The sequence below is a fragment of the Canis aureus genome, chromosome 1 (assembly GCF_053574225.1).
Source record: "Canis aureus isolate CA01 chromosome 1, VMU_Caureus_v.1.0, whole genome shotgun sequence".
NCBI lineage: Eukaryota > Metazoa > Chordata > Mammalia > Carnivora > Canidae > Canis > Canis aureus.
In genome coordinates, this window is record NC_135611.1 from 82454041 (window position 1) to 82467465 (window position 13425).

At 39.9% G+C, this 13425-nt stretch overlaps 1 protein-coding gene across 5 annotated transcripts in view; it reads left to right on the plus strand.

The window, feature by feature from the left end:
• Nucleotides 1–13425, plus strand: part of PRUNE2 (prune homolog 2 with BCH domain) — a 257322-nt gene that overhangs the window by 130339 nt on the left and 113558 nt on the right. The gene's annotated exons all lie outside the window — the stretch shown is intronic.

Below are 13425 nucleotides of genomic sequence, written 5' to 3' on the forward strand. Positions count from 1 at the left end.
ATTTTCCTTTCTTTTACACCTATGTAGTTTTGTAAACATTGAGTAATCTTGAAGCTTTATATTTTCATTTAATCTCCTGATTGGGGAGATTCAATTCAATTTTGAGCATAAGGATGGCATTTAATCTCCTGATTGGGGAACCCGGATGGCTCAGCAGTTTAGCGCCACCTTCGGCCCGGGGTGTGATCCTGGGGTTCCAGGATGGAGTCCCACATCGGGCTCCCTGCATGGAGCCTGTTTTCTCTTCCTCTCTCTGCCTGTGTCTCTCCTCTCTCTGTGTCTCTCGTGAATAAATAAATAAAATCTTTTAAAAAATAATCTCCTGATTGAAATTTGTACATACTACCTTGAAGGAAAAAGATCTATAATTAAAAACTATTTTTTTTCAAAACTGCAGAACTAAGTAAGCATAAAAGTAATAAAATAAACTTTCACACGATGTTTTATGTGCTTTTTAAAACATTTACTTCTGAAATCATTAAAGCCCAAAGCTGCATTAAGACTCTGGAGATAAATTAGTCTTATAACCTGGTGCTTTTTTTCCCCCAGCTTTTCTCAAACTGTGGTCCGAGGATAACTGGCACCAGAATCCCCTGGAGTTCTTGTTAAAATGTGAATTCTTGGGCCCAGCCTCAAACCTCTGGGGCAGGAGCCAGGGATTCACATTTTAAACGCATTCCTTAGGTGATTCTTTGTGAACTCGTGAACTAATATTTATTTTCAATGCCATAATCTCTCGATCATTCCACAAGAAACAAAGCTTTAAGTTTCCCAGATACATTCTCCCTCACCTCGATTCTTATCACAATTATTGCTGCCGAACAAGGGCTTCCCTCTGGCTGCGATTTAGTGGCATTCTTGAATATAAGTCATCTCCAGCAGAAAAACTCAGGATGGTTTATGTGTCCTTTAGTTTCAAAAATTTCAGTCTTAATTCTGATTGAGGCCATTACTCATTGACATAAGAATAAAAGGCAGTTTTTGACAATTAGCATCATTAGAATTGTAGCCAAGCAATCAATAAAAAAACCTCTTTGAGTTCACCAGTTGACAGTATTTATTCTGGCAGTAGTTAGTACATCTAAATATTAATTACTCTGTAATATTCGCTGCTGGTTTCGTTGAATGAGGTGGGAGTGGGTCAAATCTACAGACCATTCACAGCCTCCAAATGCAAATAAAGTAGCATTTGTTTGTAGGTGGAATCAAATGATTATAAATGAATGGTGGGCCATCTCCTGGGATTGGACATAAAGGTCCTGTAAACTGAGAATTGTATCAACAAACAGCTGTTGGGAAAATACTATTATGCTGTAATAGCTGCTATTAAAATCCATTAGCAATCTTGATGGCCTGTTTGAATTTGATGCATCATTTGCTCTGAATAGCATTTCTTCCTAAAGTTTTGTGGTAGCATTTATGCAGATTGATAGGCGGTAGCAGGGACATTCTGGGAGATTAATACCGATTACACACTTTGCCTGCGCGGGCTAATCCAGCCCTGAGAAACACTGCAGATACCACAGATTAAGTATCACTGGGGGGAAATAGCGCCGGACGCCCCCAGGGCCTTCTCGCATCCCTTTTGTTTCCATGGCAATCCTTCCTCCGCTAGAAGCGGGTACCGCGTTTCCCACGTTTTAGCGATCTGGGTTTCCCTCCTCCTAGTACCTTTGCCAGATTCTGAGGAGTCCTCCCTCGGGACGTAAACTCGGCCGAAAATATTGGATATCTAAGGAGATTTTTAAAACAAAACAAAACAAAAAAAAAAACACCAAAAACCCCGCCTGTGTCGGCAAAGAGAATGCAGCTGTCTCGAGGGTGGAGGGAGCCTGCAAAGGCCTGGGGAGACTGGAGGAGCCCCAGCGGCGGGGAAGGATGGGGCAGTGGCGCCCTCTGGCGGGCGAGCGAAGCGGGAAGCCTCCAGGGGCTGGGTTTGTTTTGTTTTTTTGTTTTTTTCTTAAGATTTGGTTGATTTATTCATGAGAGACAGAGAAAGAGGCAGAGACACAAGCAGAGGGAGAAGCAGGCTTCATGCAGGGAACCTGATGTGGGACTCAATCCCAGGACCCCGGGATCATGCCCTGAGCCAAAAGCAGATGCTCAACCACTGAGCCACCCAGGCACCTACAACGTGATCAATTTTTTGAAGTACTTTTTAGCCAGATCTCATCCGCACACCTTAAGCCAGTTCCCTCTCAAATTTTGGAGTATGGGACTTCAGGTCTTATAAAGAAGATTTTTATTAGTTGAGAACTTTAGTTTTTCAATGTATGTACTAAAAAAAAAAAGTTAATTCTAGAAGTCTTTCCTTTTTTTTTCTTGAAAATTGAGTTCTCTTCTTTAAAACCCCTTTTACCCTACAGCTCAATAGTATCTGCTCAAGTTATAAGTGAAATAGCAAGCCAGCAGTTGTTGGGGTATTTCATTATTTTTAAATGAAATTACATTTTGTATTTAGCATATTATTCTAAAGTGGTTTCTCAGTTGTTTTGGGTTGAGGGACACTGAGTGATAAGAAATGGACACAAATTCAAAACCGCAACTTGTTCCGCAGCTACTTTCACTGGGTTCAGAGGCTGGGGGTGGGGGTGTGTACAGGCAAGGGAGTCTTCCCAAGTTGTTAAAGAGATTTATGTTGTCAGCTGGTTGATGCCTAAAATAATATTGTGGAGTTCTAAAATTTTCTGTCACAGCTATTCCTCATTGAACACTTTTGGTCAGTTCCATAAGGCCAGTTTGGAAAATGTGAAGAATATATTAGGAACCAGTTTTGAGCACAATGCAAACTTCAGATGTGATTGTGCACAATTTTGTCCTTGAGAAACACTGAGTGGACAGAGAAAATGGCACTTATCAGAGCTTTGTTGGAATTATACAAAATGCACAAGTGTACACGAATGTACACCCAGACACTCACACCAAACACCTGCCTGCTACCTGTGTTCACAGCCATGATGAACCACACCTATCCATGTCTGATTTTAGGGCTTTTGGTCCAATTTCAAATATAGGAACTCAAGCTGCAACAATGCCCATTTCTAGAAGCAAGACTTCAGATGTTTTTCAAGGTAAGTGCCCTATTTATTATAGTATTTATTGACCACTTCATATGTGCACAACCATGCTGCCATTTTTATTGGGTTCCTCTCTTTATAAGTGTGTCTGATGAAGTTGAGAGTGGTGCCCCATCCCTGCTCTTCCAATGAACTCTGGTTTTCACTGTGCAATTTTGCGTTGGGATTTCTTAGGAATGCACGTGGCACCTTCTAGCAGAACTGACCAATGGCTTGGCTAGTGCCTCAGATAGGGTAATTCACTTATTCCTTACAGTGACTCAATGAAGTCGTTACTATTTCCTTATCCTCCTTTTACAGCTGAGGGAACTGCAAACAGAGAAGTGAAGTAAACTATCCCAGGTCATTAAAATACAAATGAACCAAAGATGACCTCTGTATGTTAGCCAGCCCTGTCTCATGAGGTCTGTTCTTGACAACAGATAATCTGGTTTCAGCCAAAGTGGATGTTTTATCATCACAGAACAGTGAAGTCACTGTTGGGCCTCAGTCTGTCGATGAACTCTGTTTGGAATATTCTGAAATCTCCATTTCTGTCTACTCACTGCTCAGAGTCCTGTCCTGTGCTCTCTGTTCTTCCCATCATAAATGTCGGGCCCGGCTTGGCCACTGCGCAGAGTCCTGCCCTCCTTTGCATCGCATCACAAGTATTAGCTTTGTGAGGGGGTTTTCTCTGACTTCTCCAGAGAGGTTTCCAGATTCTGTCCCTGCTGTTCCCAGTGCTCTTTGTTCATACCTCTACAAGATGGTTCCGCATTGTGTATGCTTAGCTGCAGTAAGGCTGCAGACTCCCGTGGGCAGGAAACTCGACACATTTTTTATATCGCCATAGTCTGGCACATGGTATTCACTCACCCATCTGTCCATCCATCCATCCATCCATCCATCCATCCATCCATCCTCTCATTTGTCACATCCATTCATTTTCTCATCCATCCATCCATCCATCCATTCAGTCAGTCAGTCAGTCAGTCACTCACTCATTTGTTAATTCCTTTAATATCCATTGGGCATCTACCATGGGCCCCCAGTATTTCAGGTATCAGGGATAGAGTATGAATGCGACAAAGTTCCCTAATCATCTTGGAGCTGACATTCTGTTGGGGGCAGGGGAGATGGACAACAAAGGAAACAGTTAGACATACAATATGAATTCAGGTTTTCAAAAGTGCATTGAAGAAAAATAAATCAGGGCCAGGGAATACAGAGGGCCTTCAATAAATATCTAATAAATACTTAAATGAATAAAGCAAGATACATACCGAGGTAAAAAAGGAATGAGAAGGAATGACATAAATCTTTAACAGGATTTTAAGAACCAAAGTAATCGATTTTTGAAATGTCCTACAGAATTGGTCAAATTGAAGGCAAGTATATGACCTGCTGGGATAGTGCTTCAAGCATTCAATGGAAGGAAATAACAAGAGGGGTTTGGTTTCTAAAATCTAGCAAGAAGCTGAGTTACTGTTAGAACTACTTAAAAGTACTTAAAAAGAAATATGGTCATGTTTGCCTGCATGAAGAGAAAAGTCCACGATTCATTAGGATATGCTAGAGTGTTTCTCTGTAAACAGTAAGGCTGGAATGTCTTGGGACATTTTAATTCATGAGTAAAAGAGTGAAAGTTGACAGGGGTCATGGTAATGTGTCTGGGACTGGCCTGTTAGGCTGCTTTCTCTTTGCCAGATCAGCAGGTCCTCTGTAGTCCCAACTTGGGTCAATCGGGAAGCTAGCTTCCCTGCATATTCATTCACATGTGCATCCTTCCCACTGCAAAAGGCTGGCTTTTTTTTTTTTTTTCTTAAGGAATTTGGTATTAGGAAGAGTGGCTGGCAATAGCGCATGTTGGGAACAATTCCAGATTCTTGAGTCATGACACTCGAGTTCCAATTCTATCTTTTGCCTGTTAATGGCCATGTGACCTTTTATAGGTTTGGAATCTGAAACATGACTAGTCACTGATCCATGATTCTCAACCCTGATGTCACATTGGAATCACTGAGGCAGCTCTAAAACACTACTGGTGCTTGGGTCTACCCCTTGCCATTTGGATCAAAATCTCAGGGGAGAGGTGAGCAGAAAGAGGCACGGTGGTCATTATTCAGAAAGAACTCTCAGGACTTCTAACCATCCAGAATGGAGAACTCTTGAATCATCTATTTTGTAAAGTTCCTTATTAACTCATGAGAGAGAAAAAGAGTGCTTTTATTTCGTTGCTGCCCAAACATAGGTTTATTTATATAAACAGATTGCTCTCAGTTCTAATGTAATTTTGTAGGTTCGGTTTAATTGCATCCTTTAGTAAGAAATATATGTAAAAACGTATCTTTTAAAAAGTAACACTTTCAGGGGTGCCTGGATAGCTCAGTCGCTTAAGCGTCTCCCTTTGGCTCAGGTCATGATCCCAGGGTCCTGGAATTGAGCCCCGCATCAGGCTCCCTCTCATAGGGAGTCTGCTTCTCCCTCTCCTCCCCATTCTTGCTGTCTCTCTCTCTTTCAAGTAAATGAATAAAATCTTTTTTTTTTAAAGTAACACTTTCTTTAGCATTAATGGATCTAAATGTTTCGTTAGATGATGTCAAAAGCTACAGTTGTCTTTTTTCACTAGAACTTTCTGAGGAGGCCCAATGACTCTCTTCAAGCACTCTCAAAGATTCAGCAGCCCAATCTTTTGGTTATTGGACTCTGGAGTCAGTATGCCTGACTCCAAATCCTCAATTATCACTTTTAAAGCATGTGATCTTGGGAAAGTTATTTAACTTTTCTGTGCCTCAGTCTTCTCCCTCTTGTAGATTGGGGAAGATATTAATATCGATATTAACCTGTCCAAAGGATTATTCTGAGTAATAAATTAACCCATGCTATATGTTCAAAGCAATGACTGCCTGTTGTAAGCACTCAGATCTTCCTTGTTGTTGTCAACATTCTATTTGGAGATCCAAAGCAAATAAGAAAAGGTTTAAAAAGAAAATTTACCTCTGTATAAGGGGAAAACTGTCCAGTAGACCTATCCAAAGGTAGACTGAGCCAGCTGCATTGGTGACAACTTTCCCATCTGCACAAGCGTTCATAACCACTTGGCAGAATGAGGTAGAACAAATTTAATAATTGTGTGGGTGATTGATCTAAGTGGCCTTTAGGACGTATCTCAAACTCACCATTTAACTTTGCTCTCAGTTGAATTCTAAATTTACATGATTCTAGGAAGAATCCAACCAATCCACCTCTCTTGAGAGAGAAATTTTCAGAGAAAAATTTTTTTCCCTTAAGGTCTTGATTTGATAGCTCTCTACATTTCACTTGAGTAGGAGAAAAGTCCACTGTATCAAAAACCACCACTATTTTTTTGATTAATTGAGTTTTGTAAAGAATATGATCTGGATATTCGTATTTTCTTGACTATCTAGCCAAATCTATTTAGTTATTCATTTGGGCTGGAGTCTGGAGGGATCGGTAAGAATTTCTAGTAATAATATTTTTTACAAGAGACTTTTTCAAAGATGGTGATTTAAACAACCAATGTTTTGCCACATTCCACCAGAGATTTCTCAGGTGTGCTTCCCAAGGAGACACAGATCTAAAGTTCTTCTGCTTTCTGTGACAAGGGCAGAGGAGAATCTAAAGTACAAGGAACAATCACTGAGTTGACTGTGACAAATGATGGCTTACTCTTTAAAAGCAAAATATAAAATGGAAAGCATTTTTATTCACAGCAACTTTCCAAAATAAAATCCATTGGCATTGAGCCCAGAAGAAACACAAACTTAGGTTTTTAATCCCAGGCCTTTCTCCTGACTCTAAATTTTAGTAACTCCATTGATGAATATCAGTGTTATTGACCTTACTAAGGTTTCTGTGTGTGTGTGTATGTGTGTGCGTGTGTGTGTGTGTGTATATACACCCTAGGGAGTTGCTGCCATCTGTCAGTGAAGAATATCTAGCATTCTTGCAAAGAACAGCTGTTTGTATCCATCCAGACTGTTTAGCAGAGTGCATGAGAAGAGGCTATTTGGGAGGCAGGAGGAAAGTTCAACTTTTGCATTATGTGTATGTTATGGGTTTACATTTAGGTGGGCTAATGTGTGGAGCCAATAAGCTTGGCAAATTGATCCAGCAGGGACCTTCTGTTGAACATTAATCATTTCTTCCTTGAACTTTCTACTTGCTTCCTAGTACAGCTCAGTAAATAACAATGCACGTCTGTGTCTTTCCCGTTTTGCAGCAGAGACTATCCTTTGGGTAAGCATTAGCAATGTCTAAATTGTATTTTTAGATCCAGCCTTTAATTAATATCTAGTCACATAAAGATATCTTGTGAAGGGTATCATACAGCTCTCTTGGTTTTCACATCAGGACCTCAAACTCAATGAGGCAAATGTGAACTTGTCCCCTTCTCCCTAATCCTATTGCCACTGGCTTAGTTCGGTGCCTTGTCTTGTCTTTTCTAGAATATAGCAATTAGGACTGAAACTAGCCCATGGGTGGCTTTGTGCAAATTAGGGTAAGGCTCCTTCCTTTGGCTGAGAGCCCCATCCTGCAAAATGACTTTGTGAGTTGGTCACTTTGTGAGTGACTAGATTTCAAAGCCCATCTCCCCTGGTGTTGGATACTCTGGCTCAGAGCACAACCTGCAAGCTGTGGCCCTGGTAGGGAGCTTTTGTGGGGCCATCCACATGTAACTGGCTTTCGACCTTGAATACAAATCATCTGAGTGCCCTTCACATTCAAAAGTGTGGAGGTTCCTCAAGAAGTTAAAAATAGAGCTACCCTATGACCCAGCAATTGCACTACTAGGTATTTCCCAAAGATACAGATGTAGTGAAACGCCGGGACACCTGCACCCCAGTGTTCATAGCAGCAATGTCCACAATAGCCAAACTGTGGAAGGAGCCATCATGCCCTTTGACAGATGAATGGATAAAAAAGATGTGGTCTATATACACAATGGAATATTACTCAGCCATCAGAAAGGAGGAGTACCCATCATTTGCTTTGATGTGGATGGAACTGGAGGGTATTGTGCTGAGTGTAATAAGTCAGTCGGAGAAGGACAATCATCACGTAGTTTCACTCGTACGGGGAATATAAGAAACAGTGAAAGGGACTATAAGGGAAAGGAGGGGAACTGAGTGAGAAAAATTAGAGAGGGAGACAAATCATGAGACTGTTAACTCTGGGAAACAAAGGGTTGCAGAAGGGGAGGTGGTCAGGGGGTTGGGGTGCCTGAGTGATGGGCACTGAGGAGGGTACTTGATGGCATGAGCAATGGGTGTTATACTATATGTTGGCAAATCAAACTTAAATAAAAACAAATGAAGAAAAAAATAAAACAAAAAACAACTGCAAATCCGACCATACCCTGCTCCCTTCTTAAAATCCTTAAGTGGCTTTCCATATTTTTCCAGTGAAAGTAAACCTGCCCTGCATGGCGCACAAGGTCACTTAACTTATGATCCTGGTGCCAACTTGTACTTCCTCAAATATCAGGATTCCTTCTCATTATCCTAGGGGAAGAAGGCCTTCCTGGTGATATGAAAAATCAGGCCATTGACCAGCATTCCTAGCACCAGACAGGTGAAGAGTATGGAGAGAGAAGGGTGGGAATTAAGGAAGACCAAAGAGTCTTCAAACAATCCCACTACCCTTCCACCACCCAGGGGTTTATTGTCATTGTTAAGAACAGCTGTTTTAGGAATTCCCTCAAGGGATCCCTGGGTGGCGCAGCGGTTTAGCGCCTGTCTTTGGCCCAGGGCGTGATCCTGGAGACCTAGGATTGAATCCCACATCGGGCTCCTGGTGCATGGAGCCTGCTTCTCCCTCTGCCTGTGTCTTTGCCTCTCTCTCTCTCTGTGACTATCATAAATAAATAAAAATTAAAAAAAAAAAAAGGAATTCTCTCAAGAATCCATTTCTTAAGGGGACTGGTTGATTTTCTTCCCTTAAAGAATCTTCTTCCCACATCTAAGAACTGACCTTTTTATGGAAACCTGTGTAGTAAAGCAGAGGGCAGAGCTTTGTAGTTGATAGAACTGAGTTTGAAGGGAAGTTCTTCTGACTACCTGTATGACATTAGGCAAGTTGCTAGTCTCTGCTGAGCCTCAGTCTCCTCACCTTATAAAATGGGAAAGATAATAGAATTATTGTGGAAGATAAATTGAGATAATGTGTGTTTAAAAGTCTAGTATGATTCCTGGCACATTGAAGATTCCATAGACCCTAACTTTTGCATTCATTAGGATTCTGGTTTTAAAGACAGAATACCAATATGACTCTAGTAAAGAAAAATAAATTTTAAAATAATAAATAAAATTTTTGAATGGGAAAGGTTTCATTGGCTCATATTATGAAGTTGTGGACTGTCTTCCACCTCTTAGTTTTGTTTCCCTCTGAGTGTTTCTTATTCTCCCCTTCTGGGCATAGGGGCTCTCAACTGTTCTGGACACTATCAGAGCAAAGAGCTTCTCTCCCTAAGCTCAGAAGGACATTAGTTGTTACTTGTAGGGACACATGCCTCTTCCCTTACCTGCCACCTGGGGTAGTGAGAGTAAGCTATTATCATTAGTTCAGCTTGGATCACCTGCCCATTCCTGTGGCCAGAGAGAGGGATCTGCTTACAAAAAGAGAGAAAAGATGCTGAGAAGACAAAAAAGCAACAGGTGCCTACTACTGTTTTCCTCTTTGCTAGAAGGTAGAACTATAAGCCAAAATCAGGACTCACCAAAGCAATGGCTACAGGTTCTTAGGAAGGTAACCTGGTGGAAGAGTCTGGAGCTTGACCTGTGAACCTCCCCAGAAGAACAGCGTCCTCTATGTGAAACTGACCCACCTGTAAGGGACCAACTAAAGAGATTCATCCAGGCATATTATAGGCAGCATCCTTTGATCTGCTCTCTGCAAACAAGATCCAAGACAGAGTGGTTTGGAGCCCTTGCACATGGATGAGGCCTAGTGGTGGTAAATGTGTGGTGAGAGCTCTCAAGTCAGAATGTCTTTCCCAAGCAGGATGAAGCAAACAGGGGCTCATGCTGGGTGTAGGAGTAGCATATAGGGAAAGAAAGAAAGATACTATCCACCAAGCAGGGAACATTGTGGGAACTTGGATGACAATGCTAGGATATGTCTTTGTAAACTACGCTAACAGTTTAAGCGAATTCAAATTTAATTCCATACAAGATTTACAGCAGGATGAGTAGGGGGGCTGCTTTGTTTTAAAGCTGAGCGGGCAAGAGGAGTGATTAGGAACATCTGTGGATAGGCATAGCAATGTCACACACAAAATCCCCATCTGTATAATCCTCCAAGTCCTGAGACCTTTGCTCTCAAGCCTACTGCCAGTGAGGTATCTCTCCACTAATGGAAGTCTTCTGTGTTCCATCTTTTATTCCAGAAGGAATTTCTCCTAATCACTCGTTTAGCACTTTTAACTTCAACTTCTTTTATTGCTTTGACCTTGGAACGTTTGGTTTGCCTAGTTTAAGTCTTACAAGATGTTTACCAACTGAATAAATGGCTGTAATAACACAGGCTCTGAACTTGGCATAGGAGACACAGCTGCAGAGTTTTTTTTCTTGTTTGGGTAGATAATGACTTGCATTTCATTCAGAAGGAACTGACTGTTTAACAAATGAGTTGCTAAAGGCAGCTCAGTTAACTCTCCTAACCACAAGTGCTTATTGGTTGCACTTAGACAAACTTGGGCATGTTATCCAGACTCCACCGTATAGAGCAAAGACAATCTCATAGTTCTTTCTATTATTCTCTCATTGTCCCTTTATCTAGTTTTTAAATTACAAAATATACATGCTTGTTTTTATTAAGAGCAATGGCATGAAATATATAAAGAAACATGCACTCCCACACCCTCAATTACCTTGCCCAGTGAAATTAAAATGAACAAATTCTATGTTACACAATCACATAAAGACATATATATGGAAATATGTATATATGGAATATATGCTTTTCTCAGTGTTAACAGTAGGATCATACCATATACATTATTCCATAATTTTCTCTTTTTTTGGTCTCTAACCAGTATGTCAAGGAAAGATCTATATCTAACTCAGTCTTTTAAATCAAATCATATTCCTTTCCATGGTTGGATGGGGCATGACTGTCCTATTACAGGGAGAGATTGTCCCCACAGAGGGACAGTCAGACTATTTCTAAATTTTTGTGTCTATAAAAAAAGGCTGTGTTAACTATATATGTAGTTATAGGATAGTTTCTCAAACTACTATTGACTCATAGCTATGTCTATTTTTAATAATAATGTCAGATTATTTTCCAAAATTGTTGTAATCTATACTTTTACCAGCTTTATTTGAAAAAACAGTTTTCCTGTATCTTTAGCAGCCCTAAATTTTCTTTCTCTTTAAAATTTTGACATCCAATAGTAAAACTGGTATCTCATTTTTGCTTAATTTGATTTTTCCTTGATTTCTTGTGAGATTGAACTGCCTTTTATATATTCATTAACTATTTACTTTTTTAAAATTTATTTATTCATGATAGACATAGAGAGAGAGAGAGAGGCAGAGACACAGGCAGAGGGATAAGCAGGCTCCATGCCGGGAGCCCGACACGGGACTCGATCCCGGGACTCCAGGATCGCACCCTGGGCCAAAGGCAGGCGCTAAACCGCTGAGCCAACCAGGGATCCCCCATTTACTTTTTTTTCTCTTCTCAATTGCAAGTTTATTTCTTTTGGACATTTTTCAATGGAGTTATTTACCTTTTTTCTTAATGATTTTTTGGAAGGTTATGTATGTTAGAGATTAATATTTCCTTGTCACAGTACTACAGATAATTTTCCCAGTCCATTATTTATCTTTTGACTTTGTTTATGACATGTTAACACATAGTTCTTGGGCAGCCCTGGTGGCTTAGCGGTTTAGCGCCACCTTCAGCCCAGGGTCCCACTCAGGCTCCCTGCATGGAGCCTGCTTCTCCCTCTGCCTGTGTCTCTGCCTCTCTGTGTCTTTCAGGAATAAATAAAATCTTTAAAACACACACACACACACACACACACACACACACACACAGTTCTTAAATACTTAAATTTTATGTAGTCAAATATGTCTCTTTTGCCTCATGGTCTTGGAATATTTTAGTATTTTAAGCTCTATTGAATACAGTATTATAAGATAGTCTCTTTGATTTTCAAGTAGTTTTTTTAATCCAGTGTTTTTATATTTCTATCTTTAATCCATCTGGAATTGAATTTTAGCATTCATTCTTCCAAAGGGTATCAATTATGTTTACACAATTTATTAGTCAAAACGTTCATTTTCCACTGAGTTTGAAATACCACACTTGTTGCATATTAAGTTCATATATATGCTTTCTGGATTCTGGATTCTGGATTCTGGTTTGTGACTAGCTGGTGCTGTTAGCTGGCATCTATTCCAGGACACTATTTTTGTGATGGTACCAAGCATATCTCAGCAACATCAGGAGAGAGCCCTACTATAATACTGTAGTTTAGCAAAGAATCACATAAAGGAAAACATAGCCTTGTGATAGTTGAGAACTAATACTTTTTTAAAAATTCCATATTTATCTTCGCTTTTGCAAGACGATGAAATGGTAAAACAAAGCTCATTTAACTCAAAACCCACTTCACAAAATTAAAGACTTCAGTTGGCTTGTATTTATATAGAGCAGGAACCATTAAATACAACATATGATATGACTTTAACCTCTTTATGTTTATAATAACAATCTACCCGAATCATGGCAGATCAGCTTATGTTCTCCAATTTATCTCATCTATCTCTAGCATATATCAAATATCTAGTTTAGCTTACAGAATTACCATGAACATCTCTGTGCATTACATGCATTAGACATATAAGAGAAAAATCTTGTCATGTCTTTCAAATATAAAAATAATCCCACTAGAAATCATTTGAGTTTGTTTTAGAACAGGCTGAGGGTCTCAACAGGTGTGGAAGAGGAGGAAGAAAATTACAAGTAGAAGAACAACTAAACCAAAATTGCAATAGCAGAGATTTATAATGCATCACATTTTAATTGATCTCTGGGGTTTTTTGTTTTGTTTTGTTTTGTTTGATCTCTGGGTTTTTTATTGGAACACTTTCCCTACCTCATTCACATTATCTGACAAACTTTTGGTCATCCTCAGGACCTGAGAACTAATACTGTTAACATATTTCATCTAAAAACTCAACTAATGGAAAACCGATTACCTATAGCTACAATTCATCTATAGGCCATATTTGTATGTGAGCAGCAAATGTATCATACTGAATGGAATATCCTGGATCATGCACATAGATTACTTCAAAAATTTTTATGCGTATAACCTGAATCATCAAGGCTTGAC